Source organism: Onychostoma macrolepis, chromosome 17 (genome assembly GCF_012432095.1).
Source record: "Onychostoma macrolepis isolate SWU-2019 chromosome 17, ASM1243209v1, whole genome shotgun sequence".
Classification (NCBI taxonomy): Eukaryota; Metazoa; Chordata; class Actinopteri; order Cypriniformes; family Cyprinidae; genus Onychostoma; species Onychostoma macrolepis.
In genome coordinates this window covers 2,873,405-2,891,463 of record NC_081171.1, presented here as the reverse complement: position 1 = coordinate 2,891,463, position 18,059 = coordinate 2,873,405, and the positions used below count along the sequence as shown (strand labels likewise).

Genomic DNA, 18,059 nt, shown 5'->3' with positions numbered 1-18,059 from the left:
AGTTAAGTCAACTTATCACTTTTTACAGTGACCATTTTGCAAAAAAAAAATCACTTGATTGACCATGAAAAACAAGTTGTTTAATACGATTGAATACCATTATATTATTTATTTTTATATTATTTAATAGTATTATGTACAGTATAATAATAAAAAAATATAATATTACATTCTATTTATTTTTATATTTTATATTTATTTAATTATATATATAAAAATATAAATACACATATATATATATATATATATATATAGTCAGTAAGTTTGTAAAAGACAGTTTTTCTAAATAAAAATATTGTAACAGAATATTTTGAATAACATTTTTGTTAATTTGGCTTTATGAAAAAAAAAAAAAAAAAAGTTGTATGCAGTATGTGTGTGTGTGTGTGTGTATACTATTAATATATAAAGTTAACATTTCATATGAGATTCCTATGTTTAATTATTAACTCTTTCATTTGGTTTTGTGAAAAAAAAAAAAAACTTTTATGTAGTAATAGTACATATGAACACATGATTTTTAATTTAATTTTCTAAATGTAAAAGTGTCTAATATAATATAATATAATATAATATAATATAATATAATATAATATAATATAATATAATATAATATAATATAATATAATATAATATAACATAACAATATAATATAATATAATATAATATAATATATAATATAATATAATATAATATAATATAATATAATATAATATAATATAATATAATATAATAAAGCCTTGACTTCATTTTCTTACATCTCTGGAGTGATTAATCACATGACATTGCTGGCTTTGGCAACTGGCACCCAAAAAACTGCCAGTCAAGCAGTTTTAACTGAGATGAATCTGAATGCTAGCGGAGTTCTCTCTTCAGGTTAGTAGGCCTATTCCTTGATTAAGACTATTTACAGGGGATGGAAGCTCCTGTTCTCCAAACACACACTTCTATAGGAAACACCGTGATAAACCGCATTCAGTGTCTAAACTTCCCCTCGTGTGGATAATTCACACATCCCTCCTAAAGTCTTCATTCACAGATCTGTCAACTGTAGCACAATCTAATGTGATTTGATGAGCAGGGCCACAATGGAAGACTAAGAGGAAATTGATTTAACAAGTCCACTCAAAGCTGAGAGTGGCCCAATGACTAATAAATCTCAAAGACCTCCGGAAGTGGCTAATCCTGCGACACGCACTAATTACTGCGCTCTCGCATCAAAGACAGACACGTTGCTTTGATTGGACAAGAAACCGCGGCCACGGCCCACATCAAGACATGTTACAGACACCTAACGCCGGCGCTCAGCCGTGAAGCGGAAGGAGGCCAGCTAACGTGTGTGACATATGATGTTCTAATGCTTTAAGACAACAAACACAGCACTCGCAGATGTAAACCTTTAACTAAACCGAGCTGCTTGTGAGCCACGACATGGATTTGAAGTCTTGCTAACTTAGTGTCAACAAATTCATAAAAATTCAATGCTGATCGTTTTTATATTACTTTGATTAAATTATCTTCTACTATGTTTTCCAGAAATATTTAGGCCTAAATTTAAGATTTATGGATTTGAATTGCATATAACATTTCCATGCTTTTGGATTACAAAGTTTCAACATAAACTAAAAAACATAATGTGATGCGTACATTATTTTTTTTAGGTCCGATTTCTGTAATAGTACTAATAAACTAATAAATGTAATTGTTTTCACAATGATCAGAGATGCTGATTCAAAACAAATTGAATGAATTTGATTAAATAAAATCAAATGCAAATAGTTTAAAAAAAAAAAAACAATGCTATCAGTGCAGAAATCTGACCCGTTTCATTTATGTATAGCTGGCAAATATCACATGAAGTTTATAAGTTTGTTTATGTTAAAACTGTGTATCTATCTAGATATATGACATATGTTATATATATATATATATATATATATATATAATAATTTAGTTATTTAGTTAGTTAGTGTATCATGGTTTGCTGGTCTTAGGTGGTTTAGACTGGCTGACCAGCTTGTAGAACCCAAAATTATTTTCATCACAATTAAGCACATTTACCACTAAAGCTTCCCAAATCCTTCTAAAACCACCAAACCAGACTTAATAGCCAGCGTAGACCACCTTAGACTGGTTTAAGCATTTTTTTTTTTTTATCAGGAAAAGCTTCATAGTGTTGAAGTCATGCTTTCCCCTCTTTTTTTAATGAACCACAATCTGTTAGCTGTGAATTCTCTGGCACGACTCTCCTGTGTCAATTAGACAGTTTTCGTGATCTGGCAGCGTCTGTGTCCACTCAATTAAACCTTTTTTTTTTTTTGTCGGATCTGCTTCAGTGTTGAGTGAATCGATTGCAGCTCTTTGGGATCTGTATCCACTCAGTGACGTCATCTATGCGTGAAGAAAGCTCTGTATGATGTACATGAGACGGCGCTCTGATTGAAACGATAGGCTTTTGTGTTCGCTGACATTTGTGTTGGCATCAGTGAATGAATGTGGCTCTTTATGTCGCCGGTCCAGGTGCGGGGCCTTTCACACTTGAACTTCTCCCCGATACTGTCCCCCCGTCCCCGTCTCTGCTTTGTGTTCATCTGGTCCTGCGCTCCGCCAGCGTGATCCAAATTTGGTGGGAAAAAGAAAAGAAAGGAAAATAGGCAATAACATAATTTAAAATACTAGTTTGGTTGAGTGAAGAGTATAACCACCAATATAATGAACTGAACAATTACAATGCTTATTTAATAAGTTAAAACATTTTACATTTTATTCTTGATATGAATGATATATTTTGCATTAAGAAAATGTTTTTAGAACTAATAAGACTTTATATATGTGTATCATATGTATATCATATAATTATGTATTGCTTTTTTTTCTTTTTTCATTTATTTGGTTTTGTTTTAAAAATTATAACTTTTACAAATTACATAATATGCACAATTCCTTACTATTTTTGCAAACATATTTTAATGTTATTTAGTCATTTTTTTTATTTTATGACACAAATATTTTGTATTATATTTTTCCTTCAGTTGGTTATGTTGTGAAAAATGGCTATGTTGTGTAAAACATATTATATATATATATATATATATATATATAGTATTTATAGTATTAGTATTATAGTATTACATAGTATTTAATCTGTTGAAATATAATTTTTAAATTAAATTTACTCAATTAAAAGTATAATATAATATAAATAATATAATATAATCTTGACTTATTTTTTTTACATCTATAGAGTGATTAGTCAAATTACATTTCTGGCATGAGTAATTAAAAAATAAAAAGTTATATTTTGCATCAAGCCTGTTTTTAGACTTTTGTTTTGGATTTTCATTACAGTTTTGAATTAAATGAACTGAATTAAAATGATGAATTTATTGAATTTTAAATGAATTTGAATTCAAATTTGATTAAATATTTTATTTTGAAATAAAGTTGAAATCAGCATAGATTAAATACTTTTTTTAAAAATTGCGTAAAATTTACTTTAAAACATTTCTTTTTCAATCAGAGTGAAATTTGCAAAAGAATTACAAATAAATGGCAACTAACACTGAATTAAACATAATTTAAAAAATATATATATATATATATATATGTATATATATGATTTAAATGCTATTATGATGTTTTACTGTATAATTTATTTTTTGCATGCTTTTTTAGTTTATGTAAGTATCTTTGCTATAAAAATGTTACCTCTTAATTTCGTTCTGCTTATTTGAATGCAGTATTTTTCTTAGAGTTTTACTTCATGCGAACTCGAAACCAATTACAGGGTTGCTTATTTTTCAAGGCAGACCGGCATATCCATGCAATAGTATTAAAACCTTAGACAAACAAACCATAAGACACTCGAGAAGCTCTTGTTTTTTGCCTCCCTAATGGTTCCACTTTTTTCAGTATGAAAGCAAAGTGTGATTCACTCACAGCTTCCATGACTTTTGCTTTGTATTTGGACACATGGAAGTACTTCCAGGCGAGGAGAAACACGAGAAAGTGAAGTGTTTGTGAGCTCTCGTGTTGATTTCTGTGAATGTGTGTGAATGGGGAAGCTGAGCTGTTGTGTTTAGTACGGTGTTCGTTGATGGGATGCTTTGACCCTGTTAACTGTTCCATGAAATGCGTCTTTGGAAGCGTGTAAAGCTCCTCCAACAGGAAAACCACTGTTAGACAACAGAACTGTCTTTGTGTGTAAAATGGCAATGCTAGAGTCGATAATCTCTCTTTTCATCTGAATCCTCAGCTGTGAGCAAACAAAGCTTGCTTGAAGATGGCGAAGACGTGAAGTCAATGCGGCCGTGACGTGATTGGCTGGAGCTTCGTCTCTCGGCGTAACTTCCTGTTTATCTGTGAGTGAGTGAAAAGAGACACATGCAATGCACATCCTACACTATCCTTAAAATGATTTTGTTTTTGAAATAAATTACTATTTTTATTCAGCAAGGATACATTAAATTGATCAAAAGTGACAGTAAAGACGTTTATAATGTTACAAAAGATTAATATTTCAAAGAAATGCTATTCTTTTAAACTTTCTATTCATCAAAGAATCCTGAAAAATTAAAATGTATCACGCTTTGCATAAAAATATGAAGCAGCACAACTGTTTTCTTGAGCAGCAAATCAGCATATCAGAATGATTTCTGAAGGATCATGTGACACTGAAGACTGGAGTAATGATGCTGAAAATACAGCTTTGATCACAGCAATAAATTACACTTTACAATATATTCACATAGAAAATACTTATTAAAACTGTAATAATATTTTGCAATATTACTGTTTTTATGTATTTTTAGTCATGCAACCAGCACCAGGCTTTGTTTTCAAACAGTTTCTTAATGTTTTTCTATTTATTTATTTTATTTTTTATTATTATTTTAGTCATTTTAGTACATTGTTTTAAAAATATTAGATGAAAAACTAAACTAAATGAAACTTTGAAATGTTGCCTTGACAGGTAATTTTATTTATTGAATTTATTTATTTTTATTTATTTTTTTATTACAGTGCACAGACTGTGATGATGCATTTAAATAATTATTAACATAGTAAATCTAGCACAGTTTTTATATTTTCGTTTTTTAAACAAATACTGTACATTTTATAACAAATTCTCACCTTTCCACTTGCAAATTAAATTTTAATGCAAAATTTTGGTCATGAGACCTTCATCAGGCATGTTTTCAAATGTTTTATTAGTGTTTAATGTTTCCGTTTATTTTTTATTTAGTTTTGTATTATTTTAGTCATTTTACTACATCAACTTAAAAATAATAGATGGAAAAACTAAACTAAACAAAAATAAGAAATGTTGCCTTGGCAGCTGACTGAAATAAAATAAAATAAACTTATTTTATTTTATTTCACTGGATCTTTTGCACAGACTGTGATGATTATATGTTATTTTTTTATTTTCTTTCTTCTTCTTCTTCTTCTTCTTCTTCTTATTTTTAAATGTACATTTATAACACTATATTTTGTGTTTTCTTGCCTTTAAGCTTGCAAAATCATATTTTAAAGCAATGTTTCGGTCAGTCGCACTTCATCAAGCATTGTTTTCAAACAGGAAGTCAAAGATACGGTGGCCGAGAGAGCTCAATGTGCTGCAAATAGAAAAAAACACCTGCAAATTAAGAAAACAACTTTGTCGATTTGGCAACACACGTGCTGCAAATACTCACAACACAACACAAACAAAGAAACGCACTGCAAATTAAAATCTTTATTTGGTTGTGTTGTGAACATTTTCAGCACCTGCTGTTAAACTGATGAAGATGTTTTCTTGATTTGCTGGTGTTTTTTCTATTTGCATGTGTTTTCTGAAGTTTTTCTATTTGCATGTGTTTTCTCTCGGCCACCGTACAAACATACTTTAAAACATAAAGCAGCCAATGAGAACAACATTGCAATCAATAATAGCCAATGACATACCAGGACATAAAAGTGACAACCAAACTCAACACTCAAGTGCAATTAGCCAAAATGCATGCAGTACATGCTTCCAAATGAAAGACGAAATAGAATAACAACCACCCAGAGACCTAAACAACTGCATGAAGATGCACTGAACCGCCGCACTGCATTGTGCACTGAGTTTTGCATGCACACAATACAGTCCGGGGAGGTTTGGCTTCTCGTGTCGTTTGCCTGGCTTTCACCACCATACACTCCAAAGACACAATAAAAGAGTCTGAGCTGTGCAGTAATAGATGTCACATGTGTGTTACGCCGAAGATGGTGAACTGTTAGTAAACCACACGAGCATTCCAGCGGATCCAGCTGCTCGAGCCAGTGAGCAATTCTCAAAGTCATTTATTAGCGCATGTGGGATTCATTATCAAGGAATTTGTTAAATGGAAATGGAAACCGGTAGCAGTTGAAGAGGCGAATCCAGTGGGGTACACCGCTGTTCCTCTAGTTTACATCACCCGCTCTGTGTGTTTTGGCTCCCATGTGTGTTCTCCTGACCTTTGCTGGCGTAACGCGTCGCGATACTCCAGGCTGAATGCGTGTGATGTGGCTTTCGCTTCTGCATTCACTTAGCCTCGTGTTGTTGTGAACCTGTTTGTTATTCTTTCTTCTGTGGAGCACAAATGGAGAATGAACGCACTGCTCTTTTCCATGCAGATGAGTGGGGTTGCATGCATTTAAGCTCTAAAAACAGTTCCTATAACTTGTGATGCATCTTATGATGCATTGTATGTGGAACTGACACAATTTTAATTCAGAATTGTCTGAAAAGTCAGTTTTTTGTTTGTTTATTTTGCAGCTCCGCTGCACTCCATATTCACTTTCTTTTCGTGGAAAAAAAAAATAAAAATCCTTTTGTTGACCGTGTACAATGAGTTTGATGAAATTTGTAATTTTGTTGTAAACTATCCCTTTAAAACCTTTTCATAGTATTTCCCCACAGTACAAATCAAATTATTTATTTATTTTTCTTAAATTTGTTGGCTGCGTGTTTAGTATTATTAATACAGTATACTATGTAGTATTTATTCATATTTTGAAATAGTTTTTAATTTTAGTTTAGGTTTTAGTAATTTTGTTGCATGCTTTATTAGTTTAAAAAAAAATGAACAAACAAAAAGTTCATTTTGAGGGATGTGGAAAATGAGTAAATTATTATTATTCTTTTTCTTATTGTTATTATTATTTTCATTTTTGAGTGAAATATCCCTTTAAAAATTTTTACAGTATTTCAACACAGTTCAGATACAAAATATGTTTTTAAATATGTTGAAGGTGTTTGTGTATATATCTGTTTATATTTAGTATTTAGCTCTTTGTTTTTATTTCAGTTTAAATAATTTTAGTGCTTCTATTTAAACTTAATTTATTTCAGTCAGTTCAGGTTTTCTAATTTTCATTTAGTTTTTTATTTCAATGGATTCTTTTCACACAGTGATTGTTTCCACAGTTATTATCATCATAAATCTAGCCAAGTTTATTTATTTATTTATTTATTATATATACATTAAAGAATTCAATGTACATTTATGGCACTACATTGTGTTAGATTACCTATAAATGACTAGTTAATCAAATGGGAATGCAAAAATTAAATTTGTTGTAGTTTCAGTTCACCACTATAGAAGTTTACACATCTATGATGACTTCTGCTTCTGAGAACCCTGGAACTGTGAGAAGGGTCCATTAATGAAAATGTTTTTAATAGGATTAGTTTTTATCAATGATAACAACACTGATGAACTTCACATCATCAGAAGGATGATGGCTGAAAATAACTGGGTCATATTTGACTTAGTTTAAGTTTTTCATCCACAGTCACATTACAGACTTCAGAGACAGTGTTAGAGCGACGCTGTATTGAGGAATATGGTGTAAAATGGGCCGAGTGGTTCCTCAGAAGGGCTGGCAGAGGATTTTGTTTGTTTGGCAGCAGATCCAGGTCTGTGTAATCGGACGGAGCTCGACACCTGCATTGTAAATGTACAGCTTTACGTAACACAGAGCAGTCATGCTGTTGATGTAAGGATGTGGCACTTTGAAGGGCTGCAGGTGCACGTCTGCTGTCATTTCTCACACGGTTTAATGGCCGGTGCATAAAGAGCTCTTCTTCCATCCACACACACACACACACACACACACACACATTCGCTCTGACTCACTCACACTGCACAGGGTGAAGGACAGAGTCTTGTGAACCCAGCATACGACTCTATTTGAACTGAATGACATTATTTTGAGTAGTGTGCTTTGTGATAATGAGGCTGAATTTGAACATTTAGCCTGACAGATGCATAATAATATATATGGCTCTAATATTGACAAGTTTTTCATATAGTAAAGAAAAATGTCTCTTTTGAGACCCCTTAAATAGTTTATCCTAGACATATCCGGGACGAAATTAAATGGAGATTTTGGTGAATGAAGTGTTCTGCCCCTTATCTCTGTTGATTAACTTTATTCTGAACTCTTTTGAAATATATGTATATATTCGTTTTCTAACTGCTTGTGTTTCTTAAAAAAAAAAACAACAACTCTGACACTAGTTTTTGATATTCTTTTTCTGTTCTATCTACTTGTTTTCTTTGTGTGTGTGTGTGTGTGTGTATATAAATAATTAAAAAATAGTAATAAATATTATATATATATATATATATTATTTATTACTATTTTTAATTATTTATTCTTTAATAGTATTTCTTCCGTGCAGACAGTTTAAATATATATATCAACATGAATTTAAACTGTATTTACATTTGTTAATAATATTAATAATGTGTGTGTGTGCGCGCATGCAGATGTGTGTGTGTAAATAAATATAAAAAGTCATAAATATAAATATAGTCATATAAATGTCATATAAATAGAATAAAATGATTATTCAGATATTGTTGTTATTATTATTAGTAGTAGTAGTAGTGGTAGTAGTAGTAATATTATTTCTTCCATTGCAGACAGTGTATAAAATTAGAATTTACTCTGTTTACTTTCTTAGTACATGTTTCAGTTTAATTACTCATCAGTGCACTTTATTCCAGAGAAAAAAAAAATATATATATTTTTTTTGTAATCTGTTTTAGCTGATATCATCAACATTTTCACCTCCCAATCAATTCCTTATGGCTAAAATCACATCCCACCCTACTTTTTTCTCCATTGAATATCTTATTTCACCTCTGAGCCATAACATTTTTCTCTAGGGTTTTATTTCTCGAATAATTTCCAATTTATGAACATAGCATGATGGAGATGGCTCTGTGAAATAAATCTCAATTTCAGAGTGCCAAGAAACAAAAAACTCAAATGTTTAACATTTTATAGTCACGGTTACTTTTCGTTTCGTTCTTGAAATCAAACCCTGCCTGTCTAAATATTTTTGTACCTCTCATTCTGGTGTGAAGCCAAAGACGCCCAGCTGTGCAGTTTACGTTTATTTGTGTACTATGGCTGATGCTCTCTTCCTCTGGGTTTGTTTATGCGCAATATTGCCTGAGAGCCAATGTCCACACACGTCTCAGTTTTTCCTAGCAAACGGTCCCACCCGAATTTGTTTGTTGTTGTAGATACATGTTGCGTGTGTGTTTTCCTTTAGGGCAACAGCACGTCTGCCAAAGTCCAACTCAGGTAATGGACTATGGAAAGCCAACGGTGGCAAAACTGGAACGTGTCATGACATCCTTCATGAATAAACAAGACGTCTGATGTTTCTATAAGTATATGTACCATCGCATCACATATGCAAATATAGTCTCAAATAGAGCAATTTCATTGATTGAAATTGAAATTGTTGTCATGTTAACGCAGACAAATTTCACGCATTCTGTTTAAATATTTTGGCCAAGTCTGCCTTCCATATGAACTCCGTATGAAAGTTAGTGTATAGGTCATAACAAACCATTACGCTATATGCACCAGCTTTATCTGCCCCGCATCACTTCCTGTTGACACTCGTCCAAACCACTGTCACATCACATCACATATAATAGGTTGTTAAGTGAATATACTTCCTCATAGGGCAAAACCACAAAACAAATGCCAGATTAGTGTGTCATATCAATTAAGTGTGGGAGAAGCCTTTTGAACAACCAAGAGATAAATGAGCTGTGTGTGTGTTTGTCTACGAATTTTGATTTATAGTGTTTGCTAAGTCAAGCATCACAATTACTATTACTCATATTTAGGATTAGTGCAAAGAATTGTGCTATTAATTTTCTAAGCAATTGACTTTAATGGTTTGTTTTTATAAATCCTATAGACTTTTATTGAAGGAGGGACAAGAGCCGTATCAAGAGATTAGAGGATATTAAAGAGACTTGCACAACTATTTTTATTTGACAACATGCAACATGCTACAAATCACTCCAAACACCTGAGAAACCACATAGAAACATCTTGGCAAACACCCACAGTACTCTAACAACAATGCCATGGCAACCATCCATAACATGTTTTCAGTAGCAGATCGCAACCACATAGCAACATGGTAATAAAATAAAAATAAAAATCTGAATAACCTTGGCATTCATACACAGTATCCTAACAACCACATAGCAACACCATGGCAACCACGCATAACATTCAGTCATGATTTGCATGAACAAGCATGTGTTGGTAGCCTCTTAGAACTCCCTAGCAACATATTTAAAACACTCTGGATACCTAAGCAACTGTATAGAAACACCCTGGCAAACACCCACAGTGGCCTAGCAACCACATAACAACACCTTGGCAACCACCTATGACACATGTTTTGCATGAACAAGAATGCATTACTATCAAGCAACCGCATAGCAACATACTGAATACCATAGCAACACATTGGCAATCACCGATAGTTTCAGTTTCAGTTTCAGTTTGATTTATTTATATAGCACATTTAAAAACGACAGAGTCGACCAAAGTGCTGCACAGTAAAGCAAAATTTAGCCAATAACCATTACACAAAACTAAAAAAAAAAAAAAAAAAAGATAGTACCTTAGCAACTGCATATCAGCGCCATGGCAACCACCCATAACACCTTGTCATGTTTTGCATGAACAAGAATGCATTGGTTGCCTCTTAGAATTACCTAGCAACCGCATTTCAACCTGCTGAATACCATAGCATCACCTTGGCAACCACCCGCATAGAAACACCATGGCAACCACCTTGACACCTGGTTGAGTTTTACATGAACAAGCATGTGTTGTTAAACTTTTATAACTCCCTAGCAACTGTATAGCAACATTCTGAATACCATAGCAACACCCTGGCAACCAACTATAGTACCCTAGCAACACCATGGCAACCACATATAACTCCTTGTCATGTTTTGCATGAACAAGCATGCAGTGTTAGCCCCTCAGAACTCCCTAGTAACTGCATAGCAACATGCTGAATACCTTAGCAACACCTTGGTAACCACCCACAGCACACAAGGATCATAAAGGTGAAGTCATCATCAGCCAGAACACACTCATATTTTCATATGATATCATATGTTGCAGGACTGTAGCTCTGGTTTTGTTATATTTGTTATGACGTGTTTAATTGGTCTAGACCATAAATCAAAACAATATTCATGACTTCAAATTCTACTTTTTTGTTGTTGTTGTTGCTGAGAATGTTTCTTATACCAATCATGCCAAGTCCAGCAGAGAAGTTCAGATGATTTAAATGTGCTCATTGTGTTCCAGTCCCAGACTCTCAGAGGGATCACAGTAAAGCATCTCTTTATGAGACACTTTAATGCCTTTCTTTAAAACTCCTCTTTTTTAAGTATGACTGCCATGAGTAAGCCCTATAAAATATTTCAGCTAATTAAAGCAGTGCATCAACATGCTTGTTTAATAAATTCATTCTTTTCTGAACTTTGGACTGCATGAACACATTCCACCTGCATTATGGGCAGATGCTCAGCAAAAGACAGACAGAGCAGATCTGCCAAACTCACAGACAGACTGGCCGCGTCCAGATTGAATATGAGCTTACTTACTGCACAGTATAAAAAAAAATATATATATTTTTATATCGTTTTTTTTATATTTTTGAAAATATATTTTAAAAATGTGAATATTTTTAAAGCATTTAAAAATATATTTTGCCCTCCTTATACTGTATTTAAACCCAAGAAAAAAGGGAATATATACAGTATATTTTTCTTTTTAATGCTTTAAATAATGAGGCAAGAATAAGATTGGTTGATATTGTTTCTGTTTTGATCAAGCAAGTCAAGTGCATTGCATTGTGTGCAGTATGCTGTGGGTTTATACTGCACATCTTGGCAAGTGTTGAAGTTTATCCATTTTTCTTTATCATTTCTGCACTGAATCAGCTGGTGTTTTGGTGATTTTTAGTGGATCCATGAAGTCAGTTCTCCTCAAGTTCATACAGGTGTCCTATCAGAGGAACCAGGTGTCGTTCTTCAACAATAATTGTCTTCTTTTTTTTAAAACTAGAGCCATTGTTTTAGCATTTAAGAATGCATAAACATCTTTTCATCAAATGTTTGGCACAACATCCTGCGGTTAAGTGTGGCTTAAGTATGCAAATAGTAAGGCTAGTATGGTAGTGTGCTATTCCGAACGCAGCCAGACCCACGAACACAACTTTTATATTTCTGAACATCTGCACATCTGCTGGTAAATGGGAAGAAAACAGGAATGCAAATCACAGCCGAACATCTGCTGACCAAAGGCCACATCCCAGCCCAAGAAGAATAAATAGTGTTGGCCGTAATCATCAACAGATATTGATTTTAGATGGATATCGAACAGACGCAGCTGCGTCAGGCAGAGAGCGCGAGACCACATACAATGCTCTCGCTTTCATGTCTTATGGATTCATGCGCTAAACGTCCGTGAATTGACAAACAAAACAGAAAGATCTGTGGGAAATGTTTCGTAAAACAACAGGCCCAGATGTTGGACTCGGACTCGTGGTAGTAAAACACCACAATGACTGAAAAAAAGAAGAATTCAAGGTTCCACAATTTTGATGTCAACAGATGTGCGCTTTTTCCTCCTTCCCTCCTCTCTCTCTCTCTCTCTCTCTCTCTGGTTTGAACGTTCCTCTTGTTCTGAAACTAAATTTACTCGAACCGAACCCCCTCCCTCGGCCGTGGCCTGCTGCAGCGTTGCACATGAAGTTGTTATTAATTGGACGCAGCTGTGAGTTCCATATCTGAAAACACGTACTGTCACCAGGCCTGTGCAAAAATAAATGGATAATTTGGGGCAATTGTCACTGAGTGTTAAAGAGACATGGAGTGTTTTCAAAACTGCTTTCCCCGCAATCATATTTCTTCACCTGGTACGACTTAAACGCTCATTTGAAAAACTCGCACATTCTTACACGTAGAGAACAAAAACAAAGAATTTAAGAGTTTCTGTCTGATGAACCAAAAACGTGGGCTGTGTTCGAAATATTGTGCTACTCGTACTATTTCAGCAGCAGTACGTGAGCTGCATGCATGGTTTGCTAATATGTCCAGTTTGCAATCAATGCAATATTGTATCCACTTGACTTGACCTTCCGTTTATATCAACTGTAATTTGTAACATGCAACATAATGAGATCATGTGGCATGATAGCAGCTGACAAAAATATGTTCTAAGAATATTTGGCTGTTTTCATTAAGTTATGAAAACGTTACTTATGGATGTTCTCTATTTTGGATGAGATTTAGAATTTAGAATTAATTTAGAATTAATTTAGAATTTTGCAAACATTATGGAAATGTTGTTTTTGAATGTTCTCTGAACATTCTGAAACAAATACATTTAAAAGACATTAGATGAATGTTCTACTAAAACATTTCAGAAATTAAACGTTCCATGAATGTGTTTTGAGAATATTATTAAAGACCAGGTAACTCCCCAGCTAACACAAATATGTTCTAAGAATGTTATTAAGTTATGACATTTTATTAATTTATGAAAATGTTGTTTCTTAATGTTCTCATTTTTAAATGTTTTAAAAACGTTTGTTCTTGGTTATACAAACTTTAAGGGAACATGTAAATATTATGTGAATGTTATTTTTGAATGTTCACTGAATGTTTTGAAACAAGTAGTAACATTTAAAAAAAATGTTAGATGAACATCCAACTAAAAGTTTCAGACATAAAACGTTCCATGAATAATGTATAAATAAATAAACTTTTTGCTAAAGACCAGATAACTCTGAACAAATACTCTATTAACATTAATGGAAGAACATTTGTTCATAATGTTGAGATAACCTTGCCAGAATGTTCCTTGTTAGCTGGGATACTGTTTGCATTACATTTGCATTTATGCATTTTGCAGATGCTTTTCTCCAAAGCGACTTGCATTGCATTCAAGGTACATCAGTTCATGCACTCCCTGGGAATCGAACCTATGACCTTGTCTGGTTTTTTTTAGCTACAGAATTGCATAATACACAGTTGCACATAGTATTTAAAAAAAAAAAAGTATGCAGTATACAGTGAGCTAGTATTCCTTTCTGAATGCAGCCAGAGTGGCAAAACACGTGGGAAGGCTTCAGAAACAGAGCCACCCCTAAACGTATGAAATCACAGCATGCACGGTTTGTTTTTCTTATTCCCCTTCTTGTTTCTCCTCATAGATGCCCTACGTGTAGAGACCATCTTGACGGCCGTGCGTTAGTGTCAGTCCAAAGTTGTTTCAGTGACCCTGAGTGTTAGTTTGAGATCAGTTCTGGTGGGTTAACAATCATGCCTGATCCCCGGGCAGATGACTACTGTGGGAAGTATGATGGAGTAATTACTTGCACATTGATATGGTTTTCCAGGCCATTACATTCTGTGCCACAGGAAGGAACTGCCTTGTTCTGTTTGCCGTATCGCCCATGCCAGATCTTTTAACTCTGCTGATTTTCCATCAACAGTTGGGCTTGAAAGAGCAATAAAAGAGTTAATCAGATGCATTTGTTGACATTTAATGAGGGTATAACTCAACGATCTGCACGTCAGGTTTGTTTCTCTTGCGTTTAATGCAGATTTGTTTAATCCCACACCGCAGCATTAATTCGGAGCGCATTAATTGCATCCTGCAAAGATGTTTTCTGAACAATGAGGAAAAGATGTTTGTCTCGATGCAGAGCAGTTGTTTTAAATAATAATGTGCTTGTCTTTACAGTGGAAGCCCAATAATCAGACAGACGTTTTTTCACAGATGAGAAGCTAAACATTGCCCTCTCCTGGATATATGACTGGAATCTCTTGCGTGATGAGCCAGTCTGTAGGCAGCAGATTTTTAGGCTCTACGTAGGTGGCATTTAAGGCATCATTTGAGTGAAGCGTGTTCCAAAAGGTAGGCAGCATAACTGTACTGTCTTCTAAGATATCTTCATTTGGCCACAGGAGATGGAGAAGTAAATCCCACAATGCATTGAAATGATCTCAGTGAAAGTAGTTTGGAATATTTTGTGAATTTTATTTATACAATATTTGTATGTCCTGCGTATTTTTATACATATTAGATTGTTTTGGTTGGTATCTCAGGCTAAAAGAGATACCTTTGAGAGGTGTATTGCCTACACCTTTAGTGTTCAAACAATATCTCACTTGCTTTTTGAATAGAACATCCTAGCAACCACCTAGCAATGCCCTGAGAATGCACAGAACACTCTAGCATCATTGAGGCGAGTTCTGCATGGGCAGGCACACCCTCTTAACTACCCAGAATACCCTGGCAACTGCATAGCAACACCCTAAGAATGCATAGCAACACTCTAGCAACCACATAGCAAAACCCTAAGAATGCATGGAATGCCGTCGCATCATGGTAGCGAGTTTTGCATGGAATACTACGTCCTGGTAACTAGCCGAAACACCCTGCCAACTACATAGCAGCACCCTAAGAATACATAGAACACCATACAGCAACCATACAGCAACACACTAGTATCATGGTAGCTAGTTTTGCATGGGCAAGCACATCCTGGTAACTAACCAGAACACTCTAGCAACTGCATAGCAATGCCATAAGTATGCACAGAACACCATAGCAACGATATAGCAATACCTTAAGAATGCATAGAACATCATAGCAACCACATAGCAACACCCTAACATGGGGCAAGTTTAGCATGGACAAACACACCCTGGTAACTACCCAGAACACCCTAGCAACTGCATAGCAACACACTAAGCATGCATAGAAAACCACAGCAACCAAACAGCAATGCCCTACGAACACATAGAACACCATAGCAAACACATACTAACACCCTAGTATGCTGACATGTTTTGCATGGACAAACATGCCCTAGTAACTACCCAGAACACCCTAGAAACTACCTGGCAACGCCTTATGAACACATAGAACACCATAGCAACAGCATAGCAACACCCTAAGAATGCATACAAAAACCATAGCAACCACACAGCAATGCCCTAAGAACACACAGAACACCATAGCAAACATATAGCAACGCCCTAGCATCATAGTGGTGAGTATTGTATGGACAAACACGCCCTGGTTACTACCCAGAAATCCCAGGCAACCACATAGCAACACCCATGAACACAAAGAATACCATAGCAACCACATAGTGACACCTTAACATGGTGACGAGTTTTGCATGGACAAACACACCCTGGTAACAACCCAGAACACCCTAGCAACTACATAGCAACACCCTAAGAATGCATAGAAAACCATAGAATCTACATAGCAACACCATAAGAACAAATAAAACACCATAGCAACCACGTAGAAACACCCTAACATGGTGACGAGTTTTGCATGGACAAACATGTTCTGGTAACTACCCAGAACACCCTTGCAACTGCATAGCAACACCCTAAGAATGCATAGAAAACCATAGCAACCACATAACAACACTCTAAGAATGCATAGAAAACTATAGCAACTACATGGCAACACCCTAAGAATGCATAGAAAACCATAGCAACACCCTAGCATCATAGTGGTGAGTTTTGAATGGACTAATATGCCATGGTGACTACCCAAAACACCCTAGCAACCGTATAGAAGCACCCTGAATGCACAGAAAACTATCATCCACATAGCAACACCCTAAGAATGCATGGAACACCATAGTAACCACATAGAAACACCTATGAACATACAGAACACCATAGCAAACACATAGTAACACCCTAGCATGGTGATGAGTTTTGCGTTGAAAAACACTCCCTAGTAACTACCCAGAAAACCCTAGCCACGGCTTAGCAACACCATAGCAACACGCTAAGAACTTATAGAAAACCATAGAATCATGTTGGTGAGTTTTGCACAGGCAAGCACTTCCTGGAATACCCTAGCAACTGCATAGCAACACCTTGGCAACCACTCGCAGCACTCAGCGAGTTTTACACAGGCATCCACCACTCTAGTGAGTTGTGCTCTCAGTATTTCCTAGTCACTTTATCCATGATTTATGTTCTCTTGTAGCAAAGAGGAATGCAATCATATGTGAAAACTCGTGAGAAATAAGCAATCTCTTATTCTGTCCTCAGAGAAGCGCCAGGCTGTGGTCCAGGAGAGCAAGTCTCTGTCTAGACACACAGGTGCAGATCTCTGCTGTGTCACAGCGAGCGCAACTTCAGCGGGACACACCCTGTCCCACATTGACTTCAGCGCGCACAAACCCAAGCTAAAGCTGCGGCCAGAAACTGTATTTCAGAAACAGACACGCATTTGCCTGCCAGATCACGGCTCCGCAAATCCAAACACACTACAGCTGAGATACACACGGCACTGAGGCCTTATTTCACAAGCTCAAATGATTGTGAAGTTTAATACTTACAATTAGGGGTTTGTTCAAATCCGTAACCAGTAAATGTGATGATTTACCACCAAATATGAAATGAAAATACTTATATTTATACAGTACATCATAGAATAATCTGAGAGAAACATATCACATTATTATTTAATATATTCATTTTGTTTCTGAAGTTAAAGATTTTAAATAAAATATTTTTGAGATGACGTTACTTGGTTTATTCATCACACATTTTTTTGCAATTTTGTTATGCACGTTTGTTTTTTTGTTTTTTTTTCAATTTCATTTTAGCTTTTATTTCTGTTTGTTTCAGTTTACATTTAGTGATGTTACT

At 34.8% G+C, this 18,059-nt stretch overlaps 1 long non-coding RNA gene across 1 annotated transcript in view; it reads left to right on the top strand.

Annotated features, from left to right (window-relative positions):
• Positions 1–18,059, top strand: part of LOC131523510 (uncharacterized) — a 28,728-nt gene that overhangs the window by 7,090 nt on the left and 3,579 nt on the right. Inside the window, exon 2 of the long non-coding RNA XR_009266797.1 lies at positions 4,256–4,361. This is a non-coding gene — a long non-coding RNA (uncharacterized LOC131523510). The remainder of the gene's footprint in view (positions 1–4,255; positions 4,362–18,059) is intronic.